The sequence below is a fragment of the Panthera pardus genome, unplaced genomic scaffold, assembly GCF_024362965.1.
Source record: "Panthera pardus isolate Hobbes unplaced genomic scaffold, ASM2436296v1 HiC_scaffold_20, whole genome shotgun sequence".
NCBI classification, from domain to species: domain Eukaryota; kingdom Metazoa; phylum Chordata; class Mammalia; order Carnivora; family Felidae; genus Panthera; species Panthera pardus.
This window is the reverse complement of record NW_026526766.1, coordinates 38247998-38260900: the sequence shown is the minus strand read 5'-3', so window position 1 is coordinate 38260900 and position 12903 is coordinate 38247998.

Here is a 12903-nt window from a genome sequence, read left to right as displayed (position 1 = left end):
TGTGTAATAATTCATTCAAAGTCTGCTAATTCTACTACTATTTGGATTTCTGCATGCTTCTATTTACTGATTTTGTTTTTTTTTCCTTATTCATGGCTATATTGTTTTGCTTCTTGACATGTTTAATAAATTTTCATTATATGCTAGACATCTCTGGTTTTTATTTCTAGAAGTTTGCTATAGATTGTTTATGCATATAATTGTTTGATTCTGTTGTCTTTCTTTAAACAGTGGTGGATATGGGGGACACCTGAGTGGCTCAGTCAGTTAAGCATCTGACTTCGGCTCAGGTCATGATCTAGCAGTCGTGAGTTTGAGCCCACATCGGGCACTGTGCTGACAGCTTGGAGCTTGAAACCTGCTTTGTGTTCTCTGTCTCCTTCTCTCTCTGTCCCACCCCTCCACCCTCCCCCTCTCGTGCTGTCTCTCTCTCTCTCAATTAAATCAAAACATTAAAAAAAAACACAGTGGTGGATACGGTTCTGATATGGTAATTTACATATCAGCTTCATTTTTTAAGTCTTGCTTTTAAGCACTTTTAGGGCTGGCCTTGCACAGCTTTTACTCTAGACCTAGTTTAACTCTATTACTAAGGCAACATTTTGGTTTTTTTTTTAGGGTCAACGCTGAATGCCCTGTTTTTTCCACAAGGATTCTACACTTTCTTTGGCAGACTCATTTGTTTCTCAGCTCTGTGTGAATTCTGGGAACTCTATATTTTACAGGGCTTCAGTGACTCCCCTGTGAAGTTTCATCCTATATATGTGCAATGTAACATTTAGCAACAGATTCAACAGGAATCCTATTCAAACTCTTGGAGGTATTTTCTGCAACGCTACTATCTCTCTTGTAATCTTCCTGAAGACTTCAGTTGTTCTAGTCTCCCCAGACTCTGATTTGTGTTGTCTGTGCTCTGCTTGAGTACTGCTATCCTGCACTATGGTCCAGAAAAATATCTTAATGCTATAGTCATCAGGGAGAGTGTAGGAATGATCTGAATTAGACTTTTTCCTTCTGGATCACAGTCCTGCTCTGCCTGTTCCCACCATCTGAATATAACTATCTCATATTTTGTCAAATTTTATAGTATTTTTTTTCTTTAATAGCAGGATGGTAGGTCCCACAGAAGTTACTTAAACGTGGCCAGAAACTGAAAGTCTACAACAGGGATTTAATTTTTAAAGGTTATGTGTAAGTTATATTGTGGTAATTTAACAGTTTTATAAAAGGTCTTTTTTTATATCATTGTCAAATTTCATATTTCATCTCTAAATACATTTACACATAGGTCAAAATACAAACCAGTGCTGAAATTGAAAATGAACCTAGAGCCACCTGGGTGGCTCAGTCGGTTTAACGTCCGACTTCAGCTCAGGTCATGATCTCGTGGTCCGTGAGTTCGAGCCCCGCGTCGGGCTCTGGGCTGATGGCTCAGAGCCTGGAGCTTGCTTCAGAATCTGTGTCTCCCTCTCTCTCTCTGCCCATCTCCCACTCACTCTGTCTGAACCTAAGTGTTCAAACAGAGTATATAGAAATTCTAAAAATTCCACAGTTTTGTTATAATAGCCATCTCCACACATGTCTTGAGCGTATAGGTAAAGTATGCAACAAGTAGCATATGACATTAATGTGATAGGATTTGTAGTAATCTTGGTGAAAGTGAAAAGAGAAAGGAAATATGTTCAAGATATAGCTTTTTTAAAAAAAGAAAAGAATAATACATTCAAGAAGGAAAAGGAGAAGCACAACGAATTTATAACCTGCCCCATATGCTTTTGAATATCTACGTACATTTAAATAAAATCTAAGTAAAACTTTTAACAAATTTTTATTTTTTCAGCATATACTATGTTCAAGGCAGTGTGGCGTGATGAGCCAAAAAGAAGACATAGTATTTCTTGACTTTAAAAAATATAGTCTTTAGTTAAGGAAGTCAGTAAAAAAAAAAAACATAGCCAAATATAACCAAAAAATAGCAGGTAGTGGCAAATGAATGATAATGTCAGTAGTATATCTTGGTCTCTGTAGTTTGTAGGGAACTCCAAATTATTAATATACATCATATTCACAAGAATCCAATGGAATTCAGTTGTGTTAAGGCACTTTCTTAGTACCCTAAGCAATACAAGTCATGATGCCCCAAGTCCACCACGGCTGACTGCCGTTCTCCTTCTTCAAAAGATTGTTGTTCTTCTCAGTGATGGTGACATTCTCTCCACTATTCCTGGGCAAAGAGAGACTGCTTTCTCAGACAGAAGCTGCTGAACTCTCTGTCCTAGCTTGTGCTTCCGACAGCCACAGGCATGCACCAGGTAACACCCTTTGTTGGGTTAATCCATTTCTAAATCACTTATCTAAAGTCTTTATGAAGACTTAAGAGGCACTCTAGGGCAACTTACAGTACAGAAGGTGTGGCTCTATGTGAGCAGAATCTATAAGAAAGAAGAGTTTTGTGAACAAAGGACATGTAAGCTTGTCCCTCAGGCTATACTAAGCAATAGGGATGATCACCCCAAAATTGTTTTCTATGTGTAACTTACATTCCTATAATTAACTGGGTATCTTCTGTATTCTATAAGAAAATAATGTTAGCCTATATATTACATATTTAATTTCAACCTATTTCCAACATTATTTATTTCACCGGTAAAATGAGTGAGTAAAATCCCTTATGAATAAACAGGTATTATTTCCCTTTCTCTTATTTCCTCTATCGTCCCATGCATTTCTTCTCTTGCCACCTTATCTCTAACGTCAAGTTCCTGATTCTTGACTCCCTCATCTCTGTTTTCCATTCTTTCCTCCTCCTTATGCATGTGCAGGAGGGACTGGGTTAATATTTCTGATGGATTTTATTAAAATCAGTAGTTGAGCATCCAAATGAAGGCAGTCTTCCACAACAGTTATCTCGGGAAACTATGCAATATGGTAATAACATTGTCATTGTTCATAGTCTTTTTTATTTTTAATTTTTTTTAATGTTTATTTATTTTTGACAGAGAGAGACACGAGCATGAGTGGGAGAAGGGCAGAGAAAGAGGGAGACAAAGAATCCAAAGCAGGCTCCAAGGTCCAAGCTGTCAGCACAGAGCCCGACACGGGGCCCGAACTCAGGAGCCGTGAGATCATGACCTGAGCTGAATTTGGACACCCGACTGACTGAGCCACCCAGGGGCCCCATGTTCATAGTCTTTTTAAGAATCCATCTTTCACAGGCCCGTTTTGTCATAAACATATTTAATCCTATTTTTTGAAACAAAAAAATTATTTCCCAGACTTATCAACAAAAGTTTCCACTTATGTTACCTGTTAACAACATTAGGTTATTTCAGAAACTCAAAGAAAAAATAATGCTTGCGAGCATTGAAGATGTTCAAAAAGATGCATCACAGCCTCTTAAGGTAGCCTGAAGAAGAATTTCCCAAAGATCTTCATTTTGATAGCATCATCACCCAAAGCTGTGGATGCTCAAAATAAATGTGATGTTTTAAAAATACTTTTTATTTCAGTAGATAGTATGGAGTTTCCATCTACGCGCCCCTACTGGCCTTCACATGGTTGTCCCTGTTATTATATTGCATTGTTGTGCTTGGTGCATTTGCTATAATTAATGAGCCAGTGCTGACACATTATTATAACCAAGGTCCATAGTTTAAATTAAAGTTTACTCTTTAGGGTGGACAGTTCTATGGGTTTTGACAAATGCATGATGCCTTTATCCACCATTACGGCATCATAAAAAGTAGTGTCATCAATCCCGAGAAGTACCTATTAATCTCTCCCCCTTGCCCCTAGCAACCACTGATCTTTTTGCTGCCTCTATGGTTTTTCCTTGTCCAAAATGTCAGGCACTTGGAATTACATAGCATGTGGCCTTTTTAGACTGGCTCCTTTCACTTAGCCATAGACATTTAAAATTCCTCCATGACTTTGGTTCTTTTCCGTTCTTTCACCTCTGGATGACATTCCAGTATGTGAATGTACCACAGTTTGGGTAACCATTCACTTGCTGAGGGGCATCTTGGTTTCTTCCAAATTTTGACAAATATGAGTAAAGCTGCCTAACCCTCATGTGCAGGCTTTTGTGTGGACATAAGCTGCCAACTCAATCGAGTAAATACGTAGGAGCGTGAACGTTGGGTCATGCAGAAAGAGTTAGTTTCAGTTTTGTAAGAAACTGCCAAACTTTCTTCCAGACTGGCTGTACCATTTTGTACCACCACCAATGAATGAGAATTCCTGTTGCTTTATTTCTCCACCGGCGTTTGGTGTTGTCAGTATTTTACATTTTAGCCATTCGATTAGGTGTGTGGTGGGATCTCGTTCTAATTTGCAATTTTCCTTATGACCTCTGTCGTATGACATTTCATACACTTATTTTCCATCTACATATCTTGTTTGCTGAGATGTCTGTTCAGATCTTTTGCCCATTTTTAAATTGGGTTGTTTGTTTTCTTATTGTTGAGTTTTAAGGGTTCTTTGTCCATTTTGGATACAAGTCACTTATTAGATATGTTTTGCAAATATTTTCTCCCAGTCTGCACCTTGTCTTTCATTCTCTTAACAATGCCTTCCACAGAGCAGAGATTTTTTTATTTTAAGTCAGTCCAATGATCAAATTTTTTTCCTGTATTTTCTCAGAATTTTGGTGTCATATCTAAAAACTCATTGCCAGGGCAACTACCTAGCTCAGTCAGTTAAGCATCTGGCTCTTGATTTTGGCTCGGGTCATGATCTCCTGGTCTGTGAGATCGAGCCCCTCACTGGGCTCTGCACTAACAGCACAGAACCTGCTTGGGATTCTCTGTATCCCTCTCTCTTTGCCCCTTCCCTGCTCATGTGAGTGTCCTCTCCCTCTAAAAATAAACATTTTTTAATGAGAAAACAAAACAAAACAAAACAACCTCCTTGCCAAACTCAAAGTCCGCTAGAAGTCCTCATATGTTATCTCCTAGAAATTTTATACTTATGCACTTTACATTTGGGATTATGATCCATTTGAGTTATTTCTGTGAAAGATATAAGGCCTATGTCTAGAGTATTTAGATTTATAGTTTTGCATATGAATGTACAGTTGTCCCAGGCTCATTTGTTGAAAAACCCATGTTTTTTTTTTTATTATTATAATTAAATTGCCTTTTTTTTTTTCCCCACAAAGATTAGTTGACTATACTTGAGCAGGTCTTGTGTTTTTTCTCTATTTTAAAAATAAAGCTTATTAGATAGAAAGAAAAATAAATAAGAAAAACCTAAATGATCTATAAGGAGAGGGTTTTCATTTGAATTTGGTAGATGATTGAATAAAGTTGGTTTTGTTCCCTTGTTTCAGAAATGACTCCAAGCAACAAGAATAATGGCATACACAGACACAGATTTTCACTTTGATGACATTAGGAGATGTTTTTTTAAATTCTAAATCACAGTGTCTAAGAAAAGGATTGCCAATATACTGCTGGTTAAGTAAGGATGCCAGGAGACACCTAGATTTTGTGGGGGGCTGTAAATCTCGAAACAACTGGAATTTCTCCCAGGTTGACATACCTCCTAGGAACAATGACTTCTTTGGAACAACAGAAGTGGGTAATTGGGCTAGCAACAGAGCTTTTTTGGAAGCTATTTTACACACACACACACACACACACACAGTCACCATCTCACATTCAACCTTGTCCCATTCCGTATACGCCAGAAAGAAATGTCTCCTGTTTTGGAATGCTGGCCTCCCATGCATGAACTGCCTTAATTTCCCCTCCCTGACACAGGTCAAAATTCCCATTTTTCCTTAACTAATATGGGAAGGCAAGTCAGTTAAAGATTTGGGTCCCCAGTTTCCTCACCTGTGAAAAGAGAGAGTTGGACCAGATAATCTGTAACACCCTTTCCAGAATTCTTTGATTTATAGCCTAGGTCCCATTCAAACCTTTTATTGTGGTAGAGTTGCACACAGAGAGGAAATGTTCTCAAAATGACAATGAAATTCATTGAACATAATTCCCAGGGGACAGGAAAATGGGCCAGACTTCTCCTACAAGTATGTGGCATCTAGTCCCTGGCAAGAAAAGGAAGCTGTCTGACTAAGCTTAAAATATTCCTCTTCCCTGATATAGTGTTAATTTAACCTGCTTAATCACTACTGCAACTGCTTAGCAGAGAAAACGTAGGTACAGAGAGCTTGGGGAGCAAGCAGGTTCTGGGAGAGTATGAGAAAGTCAAGGGCAGAATGATGTTTATAATGAAAGTATAACCTCTGCCTCTTCATCTTCCTCCTCCTTTTTATTTTTTTATTATTTTGTTTAATCTGAAATTTACTGTCAAGTTGGTTTCCATACAACACCCAGTGCTCCTCCCAACAGGTGCCCTCCTCAATGCCCATCACCCACCCTCCCCTCCCTCTCACCCCCCATCAACCCTCAGTTTGTTCTCAGTTTTTAAGAGCCTCTCATGGTTTGCCTCCTTCCCTCTCTGTAACTTTTTTTTTGTTTCCTCCCCTTCCCCTCCCCCATGGTCTTCAAAATTCTATGGAATTGAACAGTTGCTCAAAGACCTTAGGGAGTGGGCTGGAGCTCTGTCCGGTTGCACAGTGTTGCATTCCTAGCTCCCTGGCGGTTACCCATGGTAACTAATGCCGACGACGATGGAGAACACGCGCGCGAGCGCACACATGTCCCTTTCAAAGGGAGACCATCCCATCCACTCCCACTTTCCTAACAGGCTTTCTCAATCTTCAATAAGTTTGTGTTAGCTGGGAATGAATGTCTGAATTTAGGCTTCAAAAATGTCCCTTTCTTCCCCCCTCCCCCCCCCCCCCAATCTGTATAATTACTGTTTTTTTCCTGAAGCCTTTCAAAATACTATAATTAACAGATTGGCAGATAACCCATATAACTGCAGTTAAGGCAAATATAGTATGCAGCTGTCTTTGCATTAAGTGATTAAATCAAATAGCATAGTTTTGAAGTACATTTATAAAGCATACATTTACCTCCTGGCAAAACTGTCTTAAGTAACACACCCTCCACCATCTGTTCGCTCGGTGTTAAAACCGTATTTCCCAGGACTATAGCTATGGAGGTCAGAGCCACCAGCTGTGCAGAACCAAGAGGTGCTGAGGGATCTTTTGGAATACTCAGCAGCTTTTGGATCCTCCTAAGGATGCTCACAGTGATTGTGCATCTGTAACCCACAACCGGGACACGCACACAGACACACGTGCACACACGTGCACACATACACCTACCTCTTCAAGTTAACGCTGACCGTGTGTTCGTTCTCCACGGACAAGATAATGCACTGGCATGACTTTCAAGGCATCCGTTCAGGTGCTTATTTTTTCATTGAACTATTCATCCAACAGTGATGTATTCAATGCTTCTTGTGTGGTTAACCGGAAACGAGGTGGTAAATACAGGGGTCAATCCTCATGGCCCCTGCTCTCATGGAGGTTACAGTCCAGCACAGAAGTCGCTCGTTAACAGACTCGCTACCATAAAGGGTGATGGTCTTAAGACAGGTAGACACCGCAAGCTGAACCTCATTTAGGGTTTGGAAAATCGAAAGCTATCACTGTTTGCAGTTCAAGAATATGTACAGTAAGTGAAAATGGCTCAGTCATCAAACATGTATCCAGAACCTGCCATGAGCAGTGGTAGACAACGTAGCAAAAAGACATTTACAATCTGGTGAGGAAAACTGAAGCTAGCAGTAAAAAAGAAATGCTGCATTGGAGGATGCAGACTATTGTGCAGGGTTTCAGCGATATTGAGCAAGCGCTGAGACATGAGAAGCCTTGAGAAGGTTTCATGCAGCCGTGGTCATCAACTCTGGCTGCCCCCATTTGAAACTTCAGGGAGCCTTTTAAAAATAGTCACGGCCAGGTGCCACCCTAGCTCGATTAGATTAGAAAATCTGGGGATGGGATTTGGATCTCTCTCTCTCTCTCTCTCTTGTTTTTACATTCTTAAGGTAATTTTAATGAGCCTTGGGGGTACAAAACTAGAGCTGACAAAGTCATAATCTACAGTGAAGAGGGGTCATCCAGGCCAACATTCTCATGTCATAAATAAAAGCACAGAGGTGCAGAGATACCGAATGAATTCCCCATGGCCTCACAGCAAACTCAAGGCAGATATTCAACCAGTGTCCAGAATTTTCCAGTTTCCAAACTAGGCATCTTTTTATTCTATACCGTGTTCCAGATTTTCAGCATGTAGCAAAAATCAGAGCCAATCACAGAAAGTCAGATTTGTCATCAAAGTTTCCAAAATGGGAGCATTCTGGGGAGGAAAGCTAAGGGCAGAGATGCAAATAATTACTCGGAAATCAAATATTCGAGATTCTTAATTTGTAAAGCAAAGTCAGAGTAGACTCTTCAATCGTATGGTTTTACATGAAACACCATGAAGGCAAGCCTCTAAGACCAGCAGTTATTGCTGTTATATGCTAGTTTCCTTAGACGTAACCAATTATTTGACCTTTTGGGGGACTTAGCATTACATAAAGTCTTGTCTCCCCAAGAATCCATTCCTCCCATGTGGACTGTAATGCCTCCTTACTAGAGAGACATAGAGCTTTCCATTGTTATAGTTTATTTAAAAAAAAACAAAAAACAAAAAACAATAATAGATAAAGACTTTTCCCTTCATTAAAGCCTAAGTAGCAGGGAGCTGCCAGACTGGACTGCAAGATTCAGGCTGCAAAAGAAGGTAATATGAGTTTTGTTTTACATCAATATTTATTACTGTCTCAGCAGCTACACTGGATGTGCTTATAATTTATTAGTAGTCTTTATCTGGAAGCAGAAACAGATTCCATAATTCTTGTGAATCACATATCCTCCAGGCATTTTCTTTTTAATCCAACTTTTGTTTACTGTCACTTCTGCTGAACATTTTGCATTGCGATTCACAAAGAAGCAGTTCACAGAAAACGAGTATCTGGCCTACCCCAATATTTTCCATTTTATTAGTCAATGGGAGTTGGCTTTAAAGTACCCAGCTTATAATTTATAACCGGAACAGACAATTTAATCATTTTAGGATGTGTTCGAACACAGCTCAAAGTTTTAACAAGGCTTCTTCCTTTATTTCAGAGCCCCTCCCTGTCAAGAAGGCTCTTGTATTTTAGAAAAGAAAGAGGTCCTTCTTTTCAGTTTTTCCCTGAGTTAGGATGTGTATTGAAACACTTTATGAGAAACGTGAAGGGGGAAATCAAGCACATCTCCAAGAAGGAAAACAAATAAACAAACAAACAAACAAACAAACTGGGGGTCTTCGGGGGATCATATAAACACTAAGGAAAAAGTGGCACAATTATTTTGACAACAGGTGGGATCTCCAAGCTGTTAATTAAGAGACTAGCCATTAAGAACATGAGGACTCAAATTTCTATACATTTACTGATCTTTTCTGGTATTTTGAGAAGATTTGATTATATGGTACTATTTTTAAATGTCATTCCATAGCTTTAAAAAAAAATGGCGGAGGAAGCACCTGAAAATGATCATCCCTAAGGGGACAGGAGCAAAAATCACCATATGCCAGATTTTCATTTTACATAACTCAGAACTATTTACCCCATGGACAAAAGCCCATTCATTATGAGAAATAGGTAATTACAATGAAACATGCCTGTGCTAGGCCCACTAAGAAACTGGGCAATTCAGTGTCCTGGGCAACAGAATGGTATCTTCAGCTGAGGGAGTAAGTAGATGGAGAGACAGATTAAGAATTAGGCTAATGGATAGATGGGAAGACAATATTAGCATTCATGTAAACAAATGACAGCCACCATTAGCTAGGCCATGTCATGTCAAACAGAAACAAGCAAGAAGAACTAAGAGAACTGCAAGCTGGCAGACGGATTGCACCTTCAATAATGGTGTAGAAATAGTGACGGTAATGACAGTGGAAATAACTCCAAGAACTCTCTGGGTTCTTTCTGGCAGGAGCTTTGTCTTACTCTTCTTTATACCCTCAGCATCAATCACAGTTCCTCTCATTCCGCAGTCGTTCAATCATGTTGGATAAATGGAGGTAAAAGGAAGGGAATAAGAAAGGATTCCTGGATACAAATGCTATCAAATTACCCTCAAGTCAACAAGAACGGGATTTTTCCATTACAGTTCAATCTTAATATCACAGAAGGAAAACTAGGATGGAAATAAGTACTTCAAGATGTTATTCTGAAGCCACCTGTCTAGAAAGCCCTGGAGAGGCCTTGACAGGGAGGGGAGGGGTATTGGAGAGGAGGCTGAGGAATGGTTGCACGTGCAGGGCCATGAAGCAAGACAATGCCAGTGGCAGGAGCAAGGAGACTAATGGAGACCCGGATGTGCTGTCTGTAGCTGAGCCGTCCTGGGCAAACCTCCCGGGAGCCTCAGTTTCATATTATACGGAATAGAGAGCTAAATTGATTTACCTCTTAGATCCTTACCTGGGTCTGGTGTGCATTTTCACAATCCTGTGTTCCGTTGTTGAAATCTCTTCTCTAACTCCCTGGAAAAAAAAAGGTGATTAATTATTTTCTCTTTGGGGGAAGGAAAACAGAGCACGGAAATACCACTTATCGTACAATATTCCAGTTCGTTATGATTTGAAAAGTTTTCCTTATTTCTCATATGATTTTCTTATATGAAACCCTAAAATGCTAAGTCTACATAGGCTTTCCTAAAGCCAACACTTGGAAAACAAATGTATTTGAGACCAAAAAAAAAATTAAAAGACTCATCTCTAAACCATATCTGTATTTTGGTATGGATTTGCAACTGCATATGCCATGTGCCAGAACCTTTGTATTCTTTCCTTTTTAACAAAAATCATTCAGTATTATTTAGCACTGGGCTACATGATAGAGCCTTACGTTTTATTGTCTCAAGCTTTCAGATTGGGAGTTTTCATTGTCTTTTTTTTTTTTTAATGTTTATTTTTGAGAGAGACAGAAACAGAATGTGAGTGGGTTGGGGCAGAGAGAGAGGGAGGCACAGAATTCGAAGCAGGCTCCAGGCTCCGAGCTCTAGGCACAGAGCCAGACGCGGGCCTTGAACCCACAGACCGGGAGATCATGACCTGAGCCGAAGTCAGACGCTCAACCGAGCCACCCAGGAGCCCCCTCATTGTCTTAATCAAGATCCTGGTGAAGCACACCTTCATCCGCGGATATGGTGGTTGGTTTGTAATTTCCAAATTCAGGTCATAATCTCTGTGCAGCCATAGATTTCTTTCTAGGTAGTGACGCTGATGTGTGTACAAAAGAGTAGCGGACGCCTGTCCCTGAATATTTGTTTCTGTTCTGTAGGAGACTGGCAACAAACATATCTGTTAGTAGAAAATAACAACTCTAAGTTGATTTTCAGAGAGCAAGAATAAGAGAGAAGTACCGAAAAATGAGACATGGTAAAGTAAACATGGGGCAGATCTATCCCAGTGTAGAAAAGCTTTGAAGGGAAGTAGAATTTAAGTGAGATCTGCTTAACACATCACTGGGAGGGGGCCTAAAGGAAGAGAAAACCCTGAGGTAAGAAGGGTCTGCCTCGAGCAGGCTGAAATGTGCCCAATCTGGCCTGGGGCGGGTCCTCAGTAGATCAGCATTTCGCATTCGAGGGCAGTGATATCAACACGCAAAAATAAGAGAAAGGAGCACTCCATCTTGGCAAGGAGAATCAATCTATGGGCTTGTAGGACACTGGCCCATGGATTATTGAGCTGCGAGCTGTGCCAGATGCACTCAGAAAAATTGGGGTCTTCTGAATAAAGAGATTTCAGGTGTGGTTATCTCCTACTGATTCAGTTAGTGTTCTTACTCATAGCTCCTACTTATCATGTGATCAAGGGTTTGTATCTGGACTTTCCAGATAAAGAAATTGAAAAAGAAAGATTTAAAATGGCCTTTCCCAAGTCATTGAGCTAGTAGGTTACAGGGCAAGGGCTTGAAACCATGATATTAATGGGATTATTTTTGTCCTTATATGTAGTTGTATTATTATTCCATTTGCCTTTTTTCCAATATATACTTTTTAAATTTTTTTTTTAATGTTTATTTATTTTTGAGACACAGAGAGAGCATGAACAGGGAAGGGTCCAAGAGAGGGAGACACAGAATCTGAAGCAGGCTCCAGGCTCTGAGCTGTCAGCACAGAGCCCGACGCAAGGCTTGAACTCACAGACTGTGAGATCATGACCTGAGCCGAAGTTGGACGCTTAACCAACTGAGCCACCCAGGCGCCCCTCCAATATTTTTTTAAAACACATGTTGACAGTGTTGGAACCATAGTTGTAATATTTTTGCCCAAGATAGAACCTAATAAAACTGTTTAAAATTTAGTATTCCTCAATTTCAGGAGTTGGGTTTAATGGTGATGGCTGTGGACATCAGTCTGTTCATCACAAGGGGAGTTAAAACCCAGTGGGACTGACCAATGGGCCATGTCTTTTTCTTTTCTTTCTTTTTTTTTTTAAGTTTATTTATTTTGAGAGAGATAGAGAGCATGTGTGTGAGTGGGGAGGGGCAGAGAAAGAGGGAGAGAGAGAAAGAGAGAGAGAGAGAGAGAGAGAATCCCAAGCAGGCTCCATGCTGCCAGCACAGAGCCTGATTTGGGGCTCAAACTCATGATCCTGAGATCATGACCTGAGCCGAAATAAAAGTTGGAGTCACCAGGCATCCCTGGGCCATTTCTTAAAATTATTTGTTAGGGAACAATTTGAAACTTATGGAAAAGTTGTAAGAATGCCACAATACCCTTTAGATTTACTTACTGGTTTATAATTTGTCCTACTTGCTGTCTTTTTCTCTCTATAAACATTGTTCTTTGTCTCAGACTTTTGAAATGTGATGGCATACATCATGGCCCTTAAGTTCTAAATGCTCTGCTGTGTATTTCCTAAGAAAAAGAGCATTTCCTTACACATC